Source organism: Oryctolagus cuniculus, chromosome 6 (genome assembly GCF_051225735.1).
Source record: "Oryctolagus cuniculus isolate XC-2025 breed Fujian yellow rabbit chromosome 6, ASM5122573v1, whole genome shotgun sequence".
Lineage (NCBI taxonomy): Eukaryota > Metazoa > Chordata > Mammalia > Lagomorpha > Leporidae > Oryctolagus > Oryctolagus cuniculus.
Genome location: NC_142872.1, coordinates 5,678,601 through 5,698,123, shown reverse-complemented (window position 1 = coordinate 5,698,123; position 19,523 = coordinate 5,678,601). Strand labels below are relative to the sequence as shown.

The 19,523-nt window shown below is 46.5% G+C and overlaps 1 protein-coding gene across 4 annotated transcripts in view; it reads left to right on the top strand.

The window, feature by feature from the left end:
• The window catches only part of LOC149125987 (uncharacterized), a 171,737-nt gene that overhangs the window by 1,069 nt on the left and 151,145 nt on the right, over positions 1-19,523 (top strand). The gene's annotated exons all lie outside the window — the stretch shown is intronic.

Here is a 19,523-nt window from a genome sequence, read left to right as displayed (position 1 = left end):
AACTTCGCTGGGGCGGGCGTGCGGGTGCCGGGAGCCGCAGGCGGCCGCTCCGGGTGGAGGGCGACGCCGAGACCCCCGGCTCCGCTCGCCCCCCGCCACTTCCTCCTGCCCGAGTGCGCGTCCCTGTCCGGCGCACGGAGTCCTAGGAGACCCCGGCCGCATTGGTCTGCTGGGGTGGACGAGGCCGCCCGAGCCCGGTGCAGCAGGTGCCCCTGAGGCGCCCGTGATCTCTGCCCCCAGTCGGGGGCTGCCTCCTGGTCTCCTGGTGATCCCCCGAACAGTTCTGAAGACTGGAAAAAAAGTTTCCTGGGGACCCTTCTTAGCTGCAGTTGGTTATCTTTTGAAATTTCCTTGAGAAACACGAGGGAGACATTAAAAAATTATGGAATAATTCTGCTCTGAAATGAAAATAGTGTGTAATTCTGATTGGTCCCACGTGGATTTTTATCTGGACGTCTTTTCCTATTTTGATTCTGGGATTTAAAAAAAAAAAAAATCCCTTGTGTGGTTTACTTCGTTGTTTGCCTAGGTAAAGGCTGTGATCTCATTTAGTCCACAGCCAAGTTTAGTTTTTCAGGGGCAGGAGTGGGTAAGGAACACTCCCGGCTGCCTGTCCGCTTGCTCCTCTGCGGGGGCTGTGTCATTGCAGCCGCACTTTCTGTGTGGATACAGCATTCTCCGTGATGGCTGCCCTGTCCTGTGTGGTTCCAGTGTCTGGAGATGAGACGTGGTAAGAAGGTGCATGTGTGTGAAGAAGGGCTTCTGGGGAGCCGTGCGCAGTCATGGACCCGAAGCTGAGCTTGGGTGGTGGTAGCCCTGGCAGTCTGAATGGCAGAACTCCCGCGTAGGAGAGTGGGGGGACAGCCTCACTGAGCGGGAGCCTGCCTGGAGGGGTGTTTGTGTGGCAAGGACAGTTTTGCCCGGAGTCCAGATTTTCTTGGCAGAGCTTGGCGGCTGGGGTTAATGAAGGTAACAGGTGCTGCCTCTTCTGGTTCATCTTTCCTTACCATTCTGGAGTGGCCAGTAGGCTTGCCGTGGAAGGTGACTTTTGTCTGAAACATGAAACATGGACTTCCTGCATTTAACCTTAACATTTCCTCTAAATCCTTTGAAAGATGTTAAGTTTAAGCTCACTGTAGCAGCTGTGTCGGTTAGGGCTTCGGTTTGCTGTGCATCACAGAAGCTAACCACAGGCGAGTAAGATTGGCTTTGTCGGCTGGCAGGAGTCTGGCGTGGGCTGAGCAGGCTGGGCACAGCTCCACGGTGGTGTCAGTGTCCAGCTTCCTCCCTTCTCTCCCCCATCACTGCTCACATACAGCACGTGCAGGTTCCGTGGTTGTCTCACAGTCCAAAGACTGCTCAGCTCCAGCCTCATCTTCCAGTTCTAGGGGAGCAGACGTAGAGGGAAGCGGAAATGAGTTGAACCTGCTCGTGAGAGCAGAGCCTTCGGATCCCTCGATTGACGTTGTAGTGGTCAGCTACATCGTGTGTCCACCCCTACCTGCAGTGGAGTTGCAGCAAGTGTGTAATTCAGACGAGGCATGTTGGCTCCTTAGCAAAGACTGAGTTCTGGAACTGACAGCAGGACACAGATACTGGTGAGCAAGTAGCAATCAGTACCTCAATAAAACCCACATTTACCTGGGTGGCGTCTTGTCCTCAGCCTAGCCTCCATTCTAAACAGGAAAGGGCTCACAATCTCAGGTTTGGAAGGCAGACTGGAGGGAAACGTGGGGAGGGGCAGGCTCTGTGTCTTCAGTACTCTCTTGGGCTAGGCTTCCCTGCCAGACAAAAAAGGCGTGGACTAACTGGAGATTCTTGGCGTCGCTGCTTCTGCCAGAGAATCCCAGGCTGTGAAGGGAGCCAGGATCATCCCCACCAGTAGCTGAGGTGCGGCAGAAAATGCCCCAGGGATGGCGCGCAGTGCCGGGGACAGCAACAGGCTGTCCTGGGGCATCTCACCAACCCTACAATGACTTCACCCCATATTTTATGGTCTTGAATTTTTTTTAGACCCTGCATATCATGTTTTAGAAGGTGACGGAGATTGCTGTTTGTTGAAATTATTTGCCCTTTGAACTTCTAAAGCTTTCGATTTTTAACCTTCTGTGTAGGAAACTGCTTATCTTGAGTAGGTGTTTGACAGACATCTAAAACCACCACTGAGGTTCCTACCTGGTCCCCAGGTCTCAGCTCAAACATGATTGATGTTTCAAGGGCACTTCCTGACCACTACACCAAGGGGTTCTTCCTGTGCCACCGTCCTCCTCCATGGCAACACCTGTTGCTCGCTTTCAAGGACACTTGGCACGACTGTCAGTTGCATTTCTGTGTGCTCCTCTGCCTGTGTGTTGTCTCTCTCACATCAGATGGAGGCTTTATGAGGGTGCAATCATGTCTATTGTGTTAAACTAGTTCACACATTACCATCATAGTGTCTGCTATATAGGTCACAGTCAGTACACTTTGATGAATAAATGTCCAAAAATGAAGAGTGGTATATTCACGTATATTGAAAAATCTTCCAAGCATTTCTGTTTCTTTTTTTTTTTTTTTGAAGATTTATTTATTCATTTGAGAGGCAGAGTTACAGAGAGGCAGAGGCAGAGGCAGAGAGAGAGGTCTACCATCTGCTGGTTCACTCCCCAGATGGCCACATTGGATCCGAAGCCAGGAGCCAGGAGCTTCTTCTGGGTTTCCCACACAGGTGCAGGGGCTCAAGGATTTGGGCCATCTTCCACTGCTTTCCCAGGCCATAACAGAGAGCTGGTTTGGAAGTGGAGCAGCCAGGACTCAAACGGGCACCCATATGGGATTCCGACACTGCAGGCGGTGGCTTAACCCACTGTGTCACAGCACCGGCCCCCAAGTATTTCTGTTTCCAGATGTGTGCCACATTGGGGCTGGTGCTGCAGTGTAGTAGATAAAGCTGCCCACTGCTGTGCCAGCATCCCGTATTGGCACCAGTTGTAATCCCAGCTGCTCCACTTCAGATCTACCTCTCTGCTATGGCCTGGGAAAACAGTAGAAAGTGGCCCAAGTCCTTGGGCCCTGCACCCACATGGGAGTCCCACAAGAAGTTCCTGGCTCCTGGCTTTGGATGTGCCCAGCTCCAGCCATTGTGGCTGCTTGGGGAATGAACCAGCGGATGGAAGCCTTCTCTCTCTGTCTCTCTGTGCCTCTGCCTCTCTGTAACTCTGCCTTTCAGATAAATAAGTCAATCTTCAAAACAATGTGTGCCACATTTATGAAATACTTTTTAGGTGTACATATATTTTATTATATAATATTTTCCTTTAAAAATGATTTATTTTGGCATATATAAAGAATATGAAGTCAAAGTTTTGGAAAGTATAGAAATGTATAAAAATAAAATCAAGGCCAGCGCCGTGGCTCACTAGGCTAATCCTCCGCCTTGTGGCTCCGGCACACCGGGTTCTAGTCCCGGTCGGGGCGCCGGATTCTGTCCCGGTTGCCCTTCTTCCAGGCCAGCTCTCTGCTGTGGCCCGGGAGTGCAGTGGAGGATGGCCCAAGTACTTGGGCCCTGCACCCCATGGGAGACCAGGAAAAGCACCTGGCTCCTGGCTCCTGCCATCGGATCAGCGTGGTGCGCCAGCTGCAGCGCGCCGGCCATGGCGGCCATTGGAGGGTGAACCAACGGCAAAGGAAGACCTTTCTCTCTGTCTCTCTCTCTCACTGTCCACTCTGCCTGTCAAAAAAAAAAAAAAAATCAAAATCATCCATAATCCCATAACCAAGTGGTATCATTTCTGTTTTCCTAGTGACTTAGCTGCATCGTTATCATCCCCTCATGCATTACAAATGGAAGAACATTCAGTGTTCACAGAAGGAAAGCCTGACGTTGTTTAGAAGTCAGTTCCCCCCACATTGAACTGTAGTTCAGTGCAGTCCTGCTCACAGAGTCCTAGCTGCTGTGTTTTGAAGAAGTTGATCAGCTGACCCGCAAATTTATATGGAAGCTCACGGGACCCAGAACAGTCAAAAAGAACAGAGTTGGAGGATCCTCATTTCCAATTTCAAACATGCTCGGACAACAGCAGTCGAGACAGAAATGCTGGTTGAGGACAGACATACAGATCAGGGGACTGGAAGTGGGAGTCCAGAAATAAACCCATATGGACACCAGCTGATTTTTTGTTGAAAGACCTCTCTATATGACTACTACAGAATGTTATCTTTTTTTTTTTTTTTTTTTTTTTTGGACAGGCAGAGTTAGGGAGGGGGAGAGAGAGAGAGAGAGAGAGAGAGAGAGAGAAAGGTCTTCATTCTGTTGGTTCATCCCCCAGATGGCTGCTATGGTTGGCGCGCTGCGCTGGTCCGAAACCAGGAGCTTCTTCCTGGTCTCTCATGCGGGTGCAGGGCCCAAGCACTTGGGCCATCCTCCACTGCCTTCCCGGGCCACAGCAGAGAGCTGGACTGGAAGAGGAGCAACCGGGACAGAATCCGGCACCCTGACCGGGACTAGAACCTGGGGTGCTGGCGCCGCAGGTGGAGGATTAGCCTAGTGAGCCGTGGCGCCGGCCTGTATCATGTTTTTTAAAGATGTATTTTATTTATTTGAAAGAGTTACGGGGGGACGGTGGTAGAGATCTTACACCTGCTGGTTCACTCCCCAAATGGCCATACTGCTCAGGGCTGGGCCAGGCTTTAGCCGGGAGCCAAGAGCTTCTTCCAGGTCTCCCATGAGGGTGCAGGGCCCAAGAACTTGGGTCATCCTCCGCTGCTTTTCCAGGCCATCAGCAGGGACCTGGATCAGAAGTAGAGCAGCCAGGACTTGAACCCATGCCCATATGGGATACTGGCATTGCAGGCAGCAGCTTAACCCACTACGCCACAATGCTGGCCCTCGTTACTTGATTTTTTTTTTTTTTTTTTGACAGGCAGAGTGGACAGTGAGAGAGAGAGACAGAGAGAAAGGTCTTCCTTTGCTGTTGGTTCACCCTCCAATGGCCGCCGTGGCCAGCGCGCTGCGGCCGGCACACCGCGCTGATCTGATGGCAGGAGCCAGGTGCTTCTCCTGGTCTCCCATGGGATGCAGGGCCCAAGGACTTGGGCCATCCTCCACTGCACTCCCTGGCCACAGCAGAGAGCTGGCCTGGAAGAGGGGCAACCGGGACAGAATCCAGCGCCCCGACCGGGACTAGAACCCGGTGTGCCGGCACTGCTAGGCGGAGGATTGGCCTAGTGAGCCGCGGCGCTGGCTGTTAATTGATTTTTGATAAGGGAACAACAACAACAAAAAGATGCCAAGATTAAGGAGGAAATGGGAAAAAATAGTATGCTCAACAAGCAGTTCTGGAACACTTGGCTAGTCACATGTAGAAGAGTGAAATAGAATACTTTCCTCACACCATATGGAAAAGTTAACTTGAAATGGGTCAAAAACTTAAATGTAGGGACTAAAATTTAAAATTGTTAAATTTGTAGAAGGGCTAAATCTTTAAAATCTTGAATTAGGGCCGGCACCCCACCCGGGACTAAGACCCCAGGTACCGGCGCTGCAGGTGAAGGATTAGCCTAGTGAGCTGTGGCACCGGCCTATACATTTACTTTTAAAATGATGACGAGAGAGTAGGAAGTGTACAGAGCTGCAAATGGACCGTGAGTGGCAGACGAGGGCAGCTGCTGTGGCACAGTGCGGCACCCACATCCCATGTCAGAGCGCCTTGTTTGAATCCCACCTCGGCGTCCAATCCAGCTCCCTGCTACTGTGCACCCTAGGAGGCAGCAGATGATCACTGAAGTACTTGGGTCACTGCCGCCCCTCTAGGAGACCCAGAATGAGTTCCTGGCCCCTGACTTCAGCCTGGCTCAGGCATGGCTGCTGAAGGCATTTGAGGAGTGAACTAGTAGATGGAAAAATCTTTGTGTTTGTGTGCATCTGCCTTACAATAAATGAAAATAAATGTGAAGATGTATTTATTTGAAAGGCAGAGTTACAGAGAGAGAAAGAGAGTGAGAGAGAGATCTATCATCCACTGGTTCACTCCTCAAATGAGAGCAACAGCTGGGGCTGAGCCTAGCTGAAACCAGAAGCTTCATCAGGGTCTCCCACATGATTGCAGGGGCCCAAGGACTTGGGCCATCCTCCACTGGTTTTCCCAGGCACGTTTGCAGGGAGCTGGACTGGAAGTAGAGCAGCCTGAACTTAAACTGGTGCCCATGTGGGATGCTGGTACTGCAGGCTGCAGCTTAACCTGCTACGCCACAATGCCAGCCCCATGTAAGAAGTTTTTTTTAAGATTTATTTGAAAGTCAGAGTTACACAGAGAGAGGAGAGGAGGAGAGAGAGAGAGTGAGAGAGAGACAGCTTCCATCTGCTGGTTCATTGCCCAGCTGCAGTGGCCACTGGGGGCTGAACCAACGGAAAAAGGAAGACCTTTCTCTCTGTCTCTCTCTCTCTCTCACTGTCCACTCTGCCTGTCAAAAAAAAAAAATTCATGTCCAAATTCAAGATTTTTTATATATATATATATATTTTTTTTTTTTTGACAGACAGAGTGGACAGTGAGAGAGAGAGACAGAGAGAAATGTCTTCCTTTGCCGTTGGTTCACCCTCCAATGGCTGCCGCAGCTGGCGCACCGTGCTGATCCGAAGGCAGGAGCCAGGTGCTTCTCCTGGTCTCCCATGGGGTGCAGGGCCCAAGCACTTGGGCCATCCTCCACTGCACTCCCTGGCCACAGCAGAGAGCTGGCCTGGAAGAGGGGCAACCGGGACAGAATCCAGCGCCCTGACCGGGACTAGAACCCGGTGTGCCAGCGCCGCAAGGTGGAGGATTAGCCTAGTGAGCCACAGTGCCGGCCTGGACATGAAATTTAAAATTTAAATTTAAAAATGTTGCATTTCTTAAATTTATTTATTTGAAAGGCAGAGTGACAGAGAGAAAGAGAAGGGAGATTGATCTTCCATATGCTGAGTTACTTCCCAAATGTCTGCAATGGCTGAAGCTGGACCACACTGAAGCTATGATCCTGGAGTTACATCTGAGTCTCCCACATTGGTGGCAGGGACCCAAATACTTGGATCATCATCTGCTGCCTTCCCAGGCATATAAGCAGCAAGCTGAATTGGAAATGGAGTTGCTGGAACTCAAACTGGCAATAGCAATAATGGTGCCAGCACCCAAAAGGGCAGCTTACGCTGCTGCTTTAGGAGCTTGGCTTTGACATCACATATGTAGGAATGCACTGGGACTGGCATTGTGACACAGCGGGATAAGCCGTCACGTGGGATGCCTGCATCTGATACCAGCGTGCCAGTTAGTTCCTGTCTCCTGCTACAGCTTCCTGCTAAGGCACCCTGAGGCAGCAGGCAGTGGCCCATGTACTTGGATTCCTGCTGCCCACAAGGGAGACCAGATGGAGTTCTGTTTCCTGGCTTTAGCCTGGCCTAGCCCTGGCTGTTATAGGCATTTGGAGACAGAACCAGAAGATGGAAGCTCGCTCGCGCGCTCTCTCTCTCTCTCTCTCTCTGTTACTCTGCTTTTCAAGATAAATACATAAATAAACCCCATCTTCTCCTTCCCTCCTTCTGCAACTGCCTTTCAAATATATAAATTAATCTTTAAAAAAATGGGGCCAATGTTATGGCACAGCAGACTGCTGCCACTTGGTGAAGCCAGCATTCCATATCTGAGTGCTGGTTCAAATCTTGTTTCTCTGCTTCCAGTCCTGTTCTCTGCTGATGCACATAGGGACAGCAGAAGATGTCCCAAATACTTGGGCCCCTGCTACCCATGCGGGAGACTAGAATGGAGTTCCTGCCTCCTGATCCAGGACTGTTTTGGAGTGAATGGAAGTAGATAGATACTCTCTCTCTCCCCTTCTCCTTCAACACCCCCCCCCCGCCCGCCCCATTTCTTTCCTATTGCTTTGCCTTTCAAGTAAGTAAATAAGCCATCAGTAAAGGGTGAGCTAACTGTGTTTCCTAGGGTAGATATTGTGTGTAGTGGTTTGGGTGGTTGCTTGGGTACCTGCATCCATTAATACCCCGATATCACAGTAGTACTGGTTCAAGTTCCGGCTGCTCTGCTTCTGAACCAGCTTCCTGTTCATGCATCCTGGGAGGCAGCAGATGATGGCCGCCACCACCCACAGGGGAGACCCAGGTGGTGTTCTGAACTACTATCTTGGGCCTGGCCCTGCCCTGGTGGTTGCAGGCACTTGGGGAATGAGCCAGTACTCACTCTATTGCTCTTGCCCTGTCACTCTGCCTTTCAAGTAGATGAAAATAAATACACATTTTAAAAAAGTAAACTGCTTACCAACATTTTGCTTAGTCTTTAAACAACTCAAGAGCAGGTTTTCAGGTTTAGTGGAGAATATGGTAGGTGTTAACTGAAGGACTACAAGTTTATGTTTTCAGTGTATTCTGCTATTCTTCCACTGCTCGGTGTTAGCAGGAATCTGACTTCGGGAGGCAAAAGAGAAAGACCATCATTTTCTACAGGGCTGGAGGAGCCACTTGAACAGAGGTGGATGGAATGTAGAGACTGACCTCTGGCTTCCCCGTAACATGAGGACAAAGCCTGCAACGTGCCTCTGTTTGGAAGCAGTAACTCTGGAACACAACTTCTTAGAGAGAGCCTTTGGACAGATTCAAAGGGTAACATAACCGAAACCCAACTTCAAAGAAATGGACCGGTCCTGAGAGCCTCAGAACAACCATGACACTGCAGTGTCACTCAGCAAAGTGTCGTCTGAACCTGTGCCGGGAAGGGAAAAGCCAATAAAGTCCTAAGGAGGCCATGAAGCAGTTAGCCAACAAAGTCACGGGAAAGAGGATCCTATTTTGGTTTTGAATGAGATTTTTTAGAAGATCCTGCATGGCTCCCCTTGAGGTAGCTCAAGAGAGACAGCACAGCCCTGCTGAGGGTTGGTGGTGCTGTGGGGAGGAGTTTAGAAGGGGCCCCTGTGCATGGTGGGGCCCAGAAGAACTAACTTCATCCTGACCACCAGTCTCAAAACCAGCCCATTGCGTGTGTATTTCAGCAAGCTTTGCCCCTGATCAAGATTTATTTTCATAACCCAAAAACATTTCCTGTGGCTCTTCCTGGTCAGTCTCCACCTGGATCCCAGTGCTCTGAAATCACTGGTCTGTTTTCTGTCTCCCTAGATGAAGTTCGTCTTTTAGTATTTCACATAAAACCAGTCATGCCTCATGTCTTTCTTTGCGGCTAGCTTTTTTTTGGGCAGCCTCGTACTTGTGAGGTTCGTGTGTTCTGTTACATCTCTCAGCACTTCCTTTCTTTGTATTACTGACTAAGCAGCTGTGTGATGGTACCACAGTTTGTTTATCCATTTCTGTCTTGGTCAGCATTTGGATTGTATCTGGCTTGAAGTGGTTAGGAGTAAAAGTGCTGTGAACACTTGTGTGCAAGTACAACAGCTGCCTGCCTTTTGGGATGCAGGATTTTCTGAGCTAAGACAGAGCTAGCATACTGAGTGCTCACTAGGTATTCATGTGGCCTTGGTGATACTCAGAGTAGCCTTGGAACAAAGGGGAAAGAAGTGGACAATCCCGGCAAAGCAAACAGCGGGAGCGAAAGTATGGCAGAAAGGCGGCTCTGTGAGTCTGGTGGGACATCGCTCACTTGGAGGAACATGGCACCACTTTACGAAGCCTCAGATTCTTCTTATATAAAGATGCTTGAAGCCTTAAGTGTCCAAACCTCAGTCATTTGTCTGCAGTCTTTATGCTGTCCTTATCTCTGATCCCGATCTCTCCGGTGAAGGTAGACAGCTGTTTGCAGGGACAGCGTACTTGGCTTCTCAGACTTACTGGAACAGACCTAAATTCATGAATCCCCCCCGCCCCGCATCATGGTCCTCCCTCTGTTTTTCCCACTACAGGAAATGGCTGCTCCCCTGCTAGGGGGTTACGTAAAAATGTGAAATCATCCTATATTCTTCTCTTTTCAAACATCCAATCCAGCAGCCGTCCTATCAATTCTTTAAGAGTCCGTCAGTTTCTGACTCTTTCTCAACATGTTACTGTAATAGGCTTGATTCTGCCGTTGTCCTTGCTGCTTTCCGTACACCCAGGCCCATGCGTACAGCAGCTGGGGGAGCTGTTGCAGTGCCTGTCAGACCAGGTTGTTCCTCCACAGTGTAATGGAATGGGCACTGGATTAGTCAGGAAAGTTAGCTTCATGCCAGACTCTGCAGCTAATTAACCGGGTGGCTTGCTCTGCACACTGTGTCTTAGTTTTCTCAACAAAAAATGGAGTGTTACTATATTTCTCACCTCTGAACTTCCATTTGAACATATGAAGCACATTCAATAATAACTGTTGTAAAATCCTTGTCTGCTGAGTCCATCATCTCTGTCAATTCTGGGTCCATTTCTGTGGATTGATTGTTCTCCTGCTGGTGGTACCTAAGTGTACTTCTTTGTATGCTTGGTATTTTACTTGTTACGTACTGGTTATTGTGTTGTCTTCCTTTACTGTGTTCTGACTTACTATTGAGTTTAGATCTTTTTTAAAATAAAAAAAAAAATCTGTTGGAGTTGGTGTGGTGGTATAGTGGATTCAGTCATCGACTGCAATGCCAGCATCCCATATGGGCACTGGTAAGATTCCCAGCTACCTGATAATGTGCCTGGGAAAACAGTGGAAGACGGCCTAAGTCCTGGGCCCCTGCACACATGCGGAAGACCCAGAAGGAGCTCCTGACTCCCGGCTTCATCCTGGCACAGCCCTGGCTGTTGAAGCCATTTGTGGAATGAACCAGTGGGAGGACAATCTCTTGCTTACTGTAACTTCTTCTCTCTGTAACTCTGCCTTTGAAATAAAATATGTAAATTTTAAGAAAATTGTTTTTGGAAAGGCAGAAGTTATGGGGCAGGAGAAGACAAAGAGATCTTTGATCTGCTGGTTCAGTCCCCAAATAGCTGCAACAGCTAGGACTGGGCTGGGCCAAAGCCAGGAGCTTCATCTGATCTCTCATGTGGGTGCAGGGGCCCAACAACCTGGGCCATCTTCCACTGCCTTCCATGGTGCATTAGCAGGGAGCTGGATCAGAAGTGGAGCAGCCAGGACTCGAATCAGCACTCGTGTGGGATGCCGATGTTGCAGGCAGCAGCTTAATCCACTGCACCACAACACCAGCCCCAGTTCAGCTCTTCTGGGGGTCTTGCCTTTAAGCTTTGCTTGGCAGGACCAGGGCAGCTCTTAGTCTAAGACTGATTTAACTTCTGCAGATCTCTTGAGCTCACTCACCTTCTCTTGCTCTTTGTCTTGCTCTCTTTCTCTGTCTCTCAGGCATTCTTTCTTCTTCCCTATATACCATAAATTCCTTTTTAAAAATTAACTTCTTTAGAAGACAGAGACAGAAGGAGAAACAGGAAGATATAGAGAGAGACAACAGCCAGGGCTGGGACAGACTGAAGCCAGAGGCCTGGAGCTCCATCCAGGTCTCCCATGTGGATGGCAGGGACCCAGGTAGTTAGGCCATTAACCACCACCTTCCCGTTAGCAGGAAGTTGAGTTGGAAACAGAGCAGCCAGTACTGGAATTGGTACTTGTGTATGGGATGTCAGTCACTGGCCCTGCATGACAAATTCTACCTGCTTCCCCTTCCTGGCTCTGTGTTGTTTATCTGCTCAGTTCAGTGAAACCAGCAGGTGTGGTTTGGACTCCTGGTGCTGTCCTGTTGTGTGGCCTGTGGGTGGCCTCCCGGCAGGGAGTTGGTATAACTGTAGGCTCCCGGGCTAGCTTCCCTTTCTTCATGGGTCAGTCTTGTGCCACCTGTTACCTAATGTCTGAAAAACAGTGTTTCACACATTGTGTCTGCTTTTCTGGTTGTTTTGGGTGGGAGGGTAATTTCAGCCTCGGTGGGTCTGTCCTGACTCCTGCCCTGAAGTCCTGCTTTGTCTCTGCTGAGTGTTCCAAGGCCACCCTGCCTGTTTGGAAGCAGCTTCTTTATTAAGCTTGTGACTGCTTTTTAAAAGTAACACCTGCAACGGCACCTCTGCCAGCTTACTGTCTTTTAGCTAGTACCTACGGTAGAGATAAACATGTGTTTAATACCCATTATAGCTGAGTGCTTGCTGTGTGTGAGTCTGTGTGAAGCACGTGCTTTATAAACTGAATCCCATTTGTTACTCACAAGCTTCTTTGAGAGAATTTCTGTTACAGTTTAAAGATGAGAAAACAGGCTCGGAGATACTGTGAGTTGCTCAGGATTCCGCAGTTAGTAAGACTTAAGCTTAAACTTAGGTCTCTTGTTCTCAAATGAGGATCTTGGCTGCGTCTTTGTGCTGCTTTCATATGCAGCTAGGTTCTGTTTCCATGGCTGTGCTGAGACGTAATCTGCAAGCCATACACCCCACCCATTTAGAGCAGTGGCTTTGAGGCTATTCAGTTATGCAGTCGTCACAGTCACTTTTCTAGTAGTTTCCTCACCTCAGAAAGAGCGCAGTAGCAGTTATCTCCCGTTTCCTGCCGTATCCCCAGCCCGAGTGCACCACTAACCCTCTGTCTCTCTAGAGGCTCTTATGGGAATTTCACATCAGTGGAATCGTATGGTCTGTGGCTCTTTTTTTAAATTATGTTTTATTATTATATGCAAGAAGGCCTTGCCTACCAAAGAACACAAGGACTTAGGACTTACTCAAAAGTTTCATAGTTTTAGTTCTTAACACTTAAGTCTGGGAGCTATTTTTAATTTATTTGTTTTTCTTTTTAAAGATTTATCTGGAAGAGTTAGAGAGAAGGAGATACAGAGAGAGCTTCCATCTGCTGTTTCACTCTCCAAATGGCTGCAGTGGCCTGGGCTGGGGCAGACTGAAGCCAGGAGCTTCATCCAGGTCTCCCACATGGGTGCAGGGCCCAAGCACTTGGGCCACCTTCTGCTGCTTTCTCAGGCACATTAGCAGAATTAGGGAGCTGGATCAGAAGTGGAGCAGCTGGAACTCAACCTGGTGCCCACATGGGAATGCCAGTGTCATGGGTGCCGACTTAACCTGCTGTGCCCCAGTTTTTAATTTCTATGCACAATGTGAAGAAGGGATCTGTCTTCTTTCTTTGTGAATACACAGTTGACGGCAACCACTTGCTGAAAAAACTATTCCTTTCTCATTTTCTTTACACCGTTGTCAAAAATCAATCTTTATATGCCTATAAGGGCTTATTTCTGAACTCCCAGTTATTTTCCATTGATTTCTATTCCTGTTTGCTGTGGTTTGTCCTCCTAGGGTTCATGTGCTGGTGGCTTGGTTTCCCATGTGGTGGTATTTAGAGGTGGTGAAACCTTTGAGAGGTGAGACCTTCTACAGGTGGTTAAGTCACAGGGGCGTTCCCCCTTGGAAGAGACTAGAACAGGTTGTCATCAAAGACTCAGCTGAGCCCTGGATCTCCTTGGCTCCCTGTCTGGAATGTGCTCTTCTTCCTCTAACATATTCTACCCCATGCTGCCTACGTGTTGTCTTGTAGCCGAGGGAACCCTCACCAGAGGCTGAACGTTCGGGAGTGCTCCATGTGGGTCTTTCAGTCTCCGAAATTGGGAGCTAAACAAAAAGCACCCAGCCTCATGTATTTTGCTAGAGCAACGGGAAATGGACTTACGTACTGTACTTACATAACTGTTCTCAGTGTCTTTGTTACTGTTGCTTTGCTGTAAATTTTGAAATTGAAAAGTGAATTGTCCAGCTCAGTTCTTCTAAGATTTCTAGGTTACTCTTGGTCTCTTGAATAGCCGTGGAATTTTAGCACTCGCATTTCAGTCCCTTCCAAAAAGGAAGCTGGGGGGCTGGTGCTGTGGTACAGTGGGTTCAGCAACCCCTTGCAACTCTGCCATCCCACACTGGAGTGACAGTTTGCAGCCTGACTGCTCTGCTTCTGATCCAGCTTCTTGCTAGTGCTCCTGGGAAAGCAGCAGAAGATGGCCCAGGTACTTGGGCCCGGCCACCCATGGAATAGACCAGTATGGTATTCCTGGCCCCTGGCTTTGGCCTGGCCTGGCTCCAGCCTTGCTGTTGTGGCCATTTGGGGAGTGAGCCAGCAGATGGAAGATTTATCTTTCATTCTCTATCTCTTCTTCTATCTCTGTCAAATAAAAATTAAAAAAAAAATCCTTTTTAAAAGAGGCAACTGAGGTTTTTTTTTTTTTTAAAAGAAAGCTTTTATTTAATAAATATAAATTTTGTAGGTATAGCTTTTGGAATATAGCTGTTCTTCCCTCCATACCCACCCTGCTGACCGACCTCCTAGTCCCTCTCCCATCCTATTCTTCATTAAGATTCATTTTTAATTATCTTTATATACAGAAGATCAACTCTGTACTAAGTAAAGATTTCAACAGTTTGCACCCACACAGATACACAAAGTATAAAGTACTGTTTGAAGACAAGTTTTACTGTTAATTCTCATAGTACAACACATTAAGGAACAGAATTCCTATATGGGGAGCAAGTGCAGAGTGATTCCTGGTAAATTGTTGATTTAACAATTGACACTCTTATTTATGACCTCAGTGGTCACCCGAAGCTCTTCTCATGAGCTGCCAAGGCTATGGAAGCCTTTTGGGTCCACAAACTCCATCATTATTTAGACAGGGCCATAAGCAAAGTAGAAGTTCTCTTTTCCTTTTTTTATTTTTATTTTTTTTGACAGGCAGAGTGGACAGTGAGAGAGAGAGAGACAGAGAGAAAGGTCTTCCTTTGCCGTTGGTTCACCCTCCAATGGCCGCCCCGGCCGGCGTACTGCGGCCGGCACACCGCACTGATCCAAAGGCAGGAGCCAGGTGCTTCTCCTGGTCTCCCATGGGGTGCAGGTCCCAAGCACTTGGACCATCCTCTACTGCACTCTCGGGCCACAGCAGAGAGCTGGCCTGGAAGAGGGGAAACCAGGACAGAATCCGGCGCCCTGACTGGGACTAGAACCCGGTGTGCCGGTGCCACAAGGTGGAGGATTAGCCTATTGAGCCGCGGTGCTGGCTGAAGTTCTCTCTTCCCTTCAGAGAAAGGTACTTCCTTCTTTGATGTCCCTTTCTTTCCACCAAGATCTCAACTCACAGAAATTTTTCATTTAGGTCATTTTTTGCTACAGTGTCTTGGCTTTGCACGCCCGAGAAACTCTCATGGGCTTTTTAGCCGAATCCGAATGCCTTAAGGGCTGATTCTGAGGCCAGAGTGCTGTTTAGGACATCTGCCATTCTATGAGTCTGCTGTGTATCCCACTTCCCATGTTGGATCGTTCTTTTCTTTTTAATTCTATCAATTATTACTAGCAGACACTAGTCTTATTTATGTGATCCCTTTGACACTTAATCCTATCTTTATGATCAGTTATGAACTTAAACTGATCACTTTAACTAGTAAGATGGCATTGGTACCTGCCAACTTAATGGGATTTGGATTCCCACGGCAAGTTTTTAGCTTTACCCTTAGGGATAAGTCTGAGGGAGCATGGGCCGAACTGTATATCTCCTCCCTCTCTTATTCCTACTCTTATTTTTAACAGGGATCAATTTTCAGTTAACTTTAAACACCTAAGAATAATTCTGTGTTAATTAAAGAGTTCAACCAATGGTATTAAGTAGAAAAAGAAAATATTAAAAATAATAAAATAGTAAGCTGTTCCTCGATAGTCAGGACAAGGGCTGATTAAGTCATTGCTTCTCATAATGTCAGTTTCACTTCTACAAGTTTCCTTTTAGGTGCTCAGTTAGTTGTCACAGATCAGGGAGAACATATGATATTTGTCTCTTTGGGACTGGCTTATTTCACTAAGTATGTTTTCCAGATTCCTCCATTTTGTTGCAAATGACTGGATTTCTTTTCTTTTCTTTTTTTTTTTTTTTTTTACCGCTGTGTAGTGTTCCATAGAGTACATGTCCCATAATTTCTTTTTTTTTTTTTTTTTTTTTTTTTTTTTTTTCTTTTTCTTTTTTTTTTTTTTTTATCTTTTATTTAATGAATACAAATTTCCAAAGTACGACTCATGGGTTACAATGGCTTCCCCCCCCATACCGTCCCTCCCACCAACAACCCTCCCCTTTCCCACTCCCTCTCCCCTTCCATTCACATCAAGATTCATTTTCGATTATCTTAATATACAGAAGATCAGCTTAGTATACCTTAAGTAAGTATTTCAACAGTTTGCTCCCACACAGAAACATAAAGTGAAAAATAATAGATTATTTTTTTAAAATGATGATGAAATCAGATCAGACCTATTGTCATGTTTAATCCCAGTGAGAGTCAAGTTGGGAATTGAAAATTTCTTTCTTTTTTTTTTTTTTTTTTTTTTTTTTTTTTACAGAAGATCAGTTTAGTGTACATTAAGTAAAGATTTCAGTCGTTTGCACCCCCATAGAAACACAAAGTGAAATATACTGTTTGAGTACTCGTTATAGCATTAAGCCTCAGTGTACAGCACGTTAAGGACCGAGATCCTACATGAGGAGTAAGTGCACAGTGACTCCTGTTGTTGACTTTACCAATTGACACTCCTGTTTATGGCATCAGTAATCTCCCTATGCACCAGTTATGAGTTTCCAAGGCTATGGAAGCCCCTTGAGTTCTCCAACTCTTATCTTGTTTAGACACGGTCATAGTCAAAGTGGAGGTTCTCTCCTCCCTTCAGAGAAAGGCACCTCCCTCTTTGAAGACCTGTTCTTTCCACTGGGATCTCACTCACAGAGATCTTTTTGCCAGAGTGTCTTGGCTTTCCATGCCTGAAATACTCTCATGGGCTTTTCAGCCAGATCCGAGTGCCTTTAGGGCTGATTCTGAGGCCAGAGTGCTATTTAGGACATCCGCCATTCTATGAGTCTGCTGAGTATCTCACTTCCCATGTTGGATCACTCTCCCCTTTATTTATTCTATCGGTTGGTGTTAGCAGATACTAGACTTGTTTATGTGCTCCCTTTGACTCTTAGTCCTTTCATTATGATCAATTGTGAACTGAAATTGATCACTTGGAGTAGTGAGATGGCATTGGCACATGCCACCTTGATGGGATTGAATTGGAATCCCCTGGTATGTTTCCAACTCTACCAATTGGGGCAAGTCAGCCCGAGCATGTCCCAAATTATACATCTCTTCCCTCTCTTATTCCCACTCTTATGTTTAACAGGGATCACATTTCGGTTAATTTTCAACACTTAAGAATAACTGTGTGATAATTACAGAATTAAACCAGTCATATTAAGTAGAACAGACAAAAAAAAATACTATGAGGGATAATGTATTAAGTTGTCCATTAGCAGTCAGAGCTATGCTGATCAAGTCACCATTTCTCATAGTGTCCATTTCACTTCAGGAGGTTTCCTTTTTGGTGTTGAGTCAGTTGTCACCGATCAGGGAGAACATATGGTATTTGTCCCTTTGGGACTGGCTTACTTCACTCAGCATGATGTGTTCCAGATTCCTCCATTTTGTTGCAAATGACTGGATTTCGTTGTTTCTTACTGCGGTATAGTACTCTAAAGAATACATATCCCATAATTTCTTTATCCAGTCTACCGTTGATGGGCATTTAGGTTGGTTCCAGGTCTTGGCTATTGTGAATTGTGCTGCAATAAACATTAGGGTGCAGACCGCTTTTTTGTTTATCAATTTAAACTCCTTTGGGTAAATTCCAAGGAGTGGGATGGCTGGCTCGAACGGTAGGGTTATCTTCAGGTTTCTGAGGGATCTCCAGACTGACTTCCATAGTGGCTTGACCAGTTTGCATTCCCACCAACAGTGGGTTAGTGTCCCTTTTTCCCCACATCCTCTCCAGCATCTGTTGTTGGTAGATTTCTGTATGTGAGCCATTCTAACCGGGGTGAGGTGAAACCTCATTGTGGTTTTGATTTGCATTTCCCTGATTGCTAGTGACCTTGAACATTTTTTCATGTGCCTGTTGGCCATTTGGATTTCCTCTTTTGAAAAATGTCTATTGAAGTCCTTGGCCCATCTCTTAAGTGGGTTGTTGGTTTTGTTTTTGTGGAGTTTCTTGATCTCTTTGTAGATTCTGGTTATTAACCCTTTATCTGTTGCATAGTTTGCAAATATTTTTTCCCATTCTGTCGGTTGTCTCTTCACTCTCCTGACTGTTTCTTTTGCAGTACAGAAACTTCTCAATTTGATGCAATCCCAATAGTTGATTTTGGCTTTGACTGTCTGTGCCTCCCGGGTCTTTTCCAGAAATTCTTTGCCTGTACCTATATCTTGAAGGGTTTCTCCAATGTTCTCTAATAACTTAATGGTGTCAGGACGAAGATTTAGGTCTTTAATCCACGTTGAGTGGATTTTTGTGTAAGGTGTAAGGTAGGGGTCTTGCTTCATGATTCTGCACGTGGAAATCCAGTTTTCCCAGCACCATTTATTGAATAGACTGTCCTTGCTCCAGGAATTAGTTTTAGATCCTTGATCAAATATAAGTTGGCTGTAGATGTTTGGGTTGATTTCTGGTGTTTCAATTCTGTTCCATTGGTCTATCCATCTGTTTCTGTACCAGTACCATGCTGTTTTGATTACAACTGCCCTGTAGTATGTCCTGAAGTCTGGTATTGTGATGCCTCCGGCTTTGTTTTTGTTGTACAAGATTGCTTTAGCTATTCGAGGTCTCTTGTGCCTCCATATGAATTTCAGCATCATTTTTTCTAGATCTGCGAAGAATGTCTTTGGTATCTTGATTGGGATTGCATTGAATCTATAAATTGCTTTTGGGAGAATGGACATTTTGATGATGTTGATTCTTCCAATCCATGAGCATGGAAGATTTTTCCATTTTTTGGTATCCTCTTCTATTTCTTTCTTTAAGGTTTTGTAATTTTCATCGTAGAGATCTTTAACATCCTTGGTTAAGTTTATTCCAAGGTATTTGATTGTTTTTGTAGCTATTGTGAATGGGATTGACCTTAGCAGCTCTTTCTCAGTCATGGCATTGCTTGTGTATACAAAGGCTGTTGATTTTTGTGCATTGATTTTATATCCTGCCACTTTGCCAAACTCCTCTATGAGTTCCAATAGTCTCTTAGTAGAGTTCTTTGGATCCTCTAAGTACAGAATCATATCGTCTGCAAAGAGGGATAGTTTGACTTCCAGTGTTCTGTTGATGGGCATTTAGGTCGATTCTATGTCATAGCTATTGTGAATGGAGCTGCAGTAAACATGTAAGCGTAGATAGCTCTTTTATTTGCCGATTTAATTTCCCTGGGGTAAATTCCAAGGAGTGGGATGGCTGGGTCATATGGTAGGACTATATTCAGATTTCTGAGGTATCTCCAAACTGTCTTCCATAGTGGCTTTACCAGTTTGCATTCCCACCAACAGTAATTAGGGTACCTTTTCCCCTACATCCTCGCCAGAGTTTGTTGTTTGTTGATTTCTGTATGAAATCCATTCTAGGCAGGGTGAGGTGAAACTTTGTTAGGGTTTTGTTTTGATTTGTATTTCCCTGATGGCTAGTGAGCCTCAACATTTTTTCATGTGTCAGTTGGCTATTTGGATTTCCTCTTTTAAAAAATATCTGCTTAAGTCCCTGGCCCATCTCTTAACTGGGTGTTTG